The sequence below is a fragment of the Candoia aspera genome, chromosome 13 (genome assembly GCF_035149785.1).
Source record: "Candoia aspera isolate rCanAsp1 chromosome 13, rCanAsp1.hap2, whole genome shotgun sequence".
Lineage (NCBI taxonomy): Eukaryota > Metazoa > Chordata > Lepidosauria > Squamata > Boidae > Candoia > Candoia aspera.
The window spans coordinates 7,115,955-7,119,569 of NC_086165.1; positions in this window are offsets into that span (position 1 = coordinate 7,115,955).

The following is a 3,615-nucleotide window of genomic DNA, read 5'->3' on the forward strand; positions in this document are numbered from 1 at the left end:
ATAGATACATTTTAACTATTGATTTCTTTCCTGAGAGGCTTCCCTAACCTAATTGTTATGCATTGCTCTAAAAAAAACCTGGGCAGAGTATCAAATCTTCATTAAGAAGGGTACTACAGATAAGAACAAAATCAAAACAAAAAGTAGTCTCATCTAAGCTGTGGGTACCTAGTTGGGTCCCAAAAAATTTGAAATGATGGCCAACTCCTGTTAATCTAGATTGGCATTCTAAATCAGTGTCATTTAAGCTGTGGGTAGCGGGCTGTAATTTCTTTTGATGACTGTAGGCAATTTAGCCACACATTTTGTGCCTGGATGGTCAACCTTCAGTTGACTTCAACTTGATTTCTCCTATTTGGTGATGGCCAAAACTATCAACTAAAGTAAGGCAACATGTGACCTTCAATAACTTGGAGGGCAGTTCATACCAATGGCCAGCAAAGTGCCCCAAAAAGCTGGATGTGGCTCATGATCGCATTCAGCATGTGAAGCTCATCACCCAGAATTTCCAGCTAGATGCTAATTGCCTACGATCCCAGAGGTAAAATACAATGGCCAGCAATCAGTGATTTAGAGCAGTGTTTTTCAACCTTGGCAAGTTTAAGATATGTGGACTTCAACTCCCACAATTCCCCATCCAGCATACTGGCTGTGGAATTCTGGGAGTTGAAGTCCACACATCTTAAAGTGGCCAAGGTTGAGAAACACTGATTTAGAATACCAACTTAGATTAACAGAAGTTGGCCACAGTGTTAGGATTATTTAAATAACAAGGGCCTGCCATTATTACCTTTATAATATTCTGTGGGGCTCTCCTGAATTCTTTCCTGGATACCCAAAAGCCAGAAGATGATTTATCTTCCTTTCAGGCCATGGAGTAAAGTCTCTGCTATCCAAGTCTGTTGACCTTTCTTCTTCCTCCCCTCCTCAAAATTCACTGTTTCCCATCAATTTTTGAAACCTTCCTTTACAGCCAAAGGTTCACCCTGCCTCTGTCCTGCTTTAGATTACAACCCCAAATTATTAATCTTTTTTGTTTGTTTGTGTTTTCTATCCTACAGTAGATCTCTTTGGTTTTATGAAAAATGGTAGAGGAATATCATTAAAGATAAAGGTAAAGGTTTCCCTTGACGTTAAGTCCAGTCATGTCCGACTCTAGGGGGCGGTGCTCATCTCCGTTTCATAGCCGAAGAGCCGGCGTTTGTCCATAGACACTTCCTCCGTGGTCGTGTGGCGGCATGACTACACGGAACGCCGTTACCTGCCCGCCGAAGCAGTTCCTATTAATCTACTCACATTTGCATGTTTTCGAACTGCTAGGTTGGCAGGAATATCATTACTAAGAACTAAACTATTTACTTTGGCAATGCAATTGCAAAGCGTTGGGCTTTCAGCTGTAGTTTTAATTTAAAGGCATTTTGCTTCCACCACTGAACATGGCAGCCATATGGTACAAATTTCTCTGGGTATTTTCTAAAAAAAGTTTTGTTTGTTTCATAAACATCAACGCTGTTCCTTGACAACCACACCAAATCAAGGATGCTGTAACATCTCTGGAAACACCTCATATAGAGCAAATATATCATGCCATTCCCCAAAAGAATCTTGTGCTTTCCCCACCATGGTGTAGGCCAAAAAAAAAAGCTTTTGCAGCTTTTAGTTTAGTTAGTAAAATCATTTTATTTCCTCATTACCCTGAGAAAAGGAGAAGACCTAAGAATCAGTTTACAGAGCAACCAAACCATGAAAGACTTTGAACCATTGCAATAGATTCAGCAGAAGCTATTTTCTTCTTTTATTTGCTCAAGCAATAGTAAAGGTAAAGGTTTCCCAGTCGTGTCCGACTCTAGGGGGCGGTGCTCATCTCCGTTTCTAAGCCGTTAGAGCCGGCGTTGTCCGTAGACCCGTCCGTGGTCATGTGGCCGGCATGACAACACGGAACGCCGTTACCTTCCCGCCGAAGCGGTACCTATTGATCTACTCACATTTGCATGTTTTCGAACTGCTAGGTGAGCAGGAGCTGGGACTAGCAACGGGAGCTCACCCCGTCGCGCGGATTCAAACCGCCGACCTTCCGATCGGCAAGCTCAGCAGCGCAGCGGTTTAACCCGCAGCACCACCACGTCCCACAATATCAGGGGATAAATTTTAATCATGAAGAACAAACTTGACCTATCAGGGCCATGTGGGTGAAAGGTTTTCCCCTGGGGTTACCTTATTAGGCTCTTAGGGAAGACCAGGACTTGAGTCGTCCAAACTGTCAATCAGGCACTTCGCACTTCCAAATTACAGGCCCACCTTTAAGTTCTCCACCTATTGCCACACGTCTACATCCCATGAGTGGGTGCGGCTCTACAAGGAAGTAGGTCTTGTTTCAACAGTAAGGGGTAAAGTCATCCCTGCAGGTTGCAAAACCAGGGTGTTCAAGTACAATGGCTGTATTTGCAGGGGACCTGAGCATTGGAGCAACAATGATGCTATTTCCACATACTTGCACAAATATACATCCGTAAGGCAGCTAGAGCTAGAAGAGGCATAGTAACGACATTCTTTAATGAATTAGTGGTAATAATGCATGACCTCACGATTCTCCAGGAGATATGGAGGTAGGATGGAACTTACCAATGTACCACCCAAGGAGGGAGGGAGGGAGGGAGGGAGGGAGGGAGGAAGGATTTCTTAGGATGGAATGGACATTTGATAGCCCTACTTTCTGTGCCATTGTACCTCATTCACATTTTAGGCATTTCTTACAAGATTATAGTGCAAAGCTTCAAATAGCTATTTGTATACACCCATATCTACATGTAACCTGGTCTAGAACTTCATACTAATCCCTGCAGGAACTTCTTAAGTGATGCACAGAGTCTGCAGTAGCTTCAAAGTCTGCACTAGCTGAAGGAAGTGGATCAGAACAGTCATGCAGGACTGTTCTTTCAGGCTGTGTATGGGGATTGCATATTTAGACGGATCCACACACTTACCATGTATACAAAATTTGAACACTAATTGAATTGAAACCTTCAGTCCTGACTTCTTACGTAAGAGCATTCCCTCAGCCTGATGCCTTTCAGATGTATAGAGATTATGGCCGCTCTCTGGGAATTTTTGGAATCGCAGTATCAACCCCTCTAGAGAGCATCAAAAGAGAAATTGAGAGTACCAGCTATGTTTAGCCTTGAAGGGAGAAGGTTGAAAAGGGTTGCTTAGTACCCTGAATTAATAACCAAAAGGGTACCAACGTAGGAGAACACCATGATCTGCTCACAATGGAGGATATGGAATCACTGATACATTACAGGACACCCCATTCTAGTTGACTGTTAGAAGACCATTGAACAAATGAAGACTAGAAAGATTATAATCTTTTCTTTGCCAAAAACACTCCAGCAGAGGATTGATAACTATCTGTCCAGGATGCTAAAATTAGAATTCCTCTCAACGGGCCAAAGGATTGAACTCACTGGTCTAAATCCAATCCAACTCAACAATTCTGTAAATTGAGGAAGGCTGGGATGGACAAATAATAATTTCAACTCTCCACCGCCAGTCCTTTTGGTTCAAGCTGAAACAGCAGCACACATGCAAAGGGCAGAAGTCCAAGTTTTGCAGAAC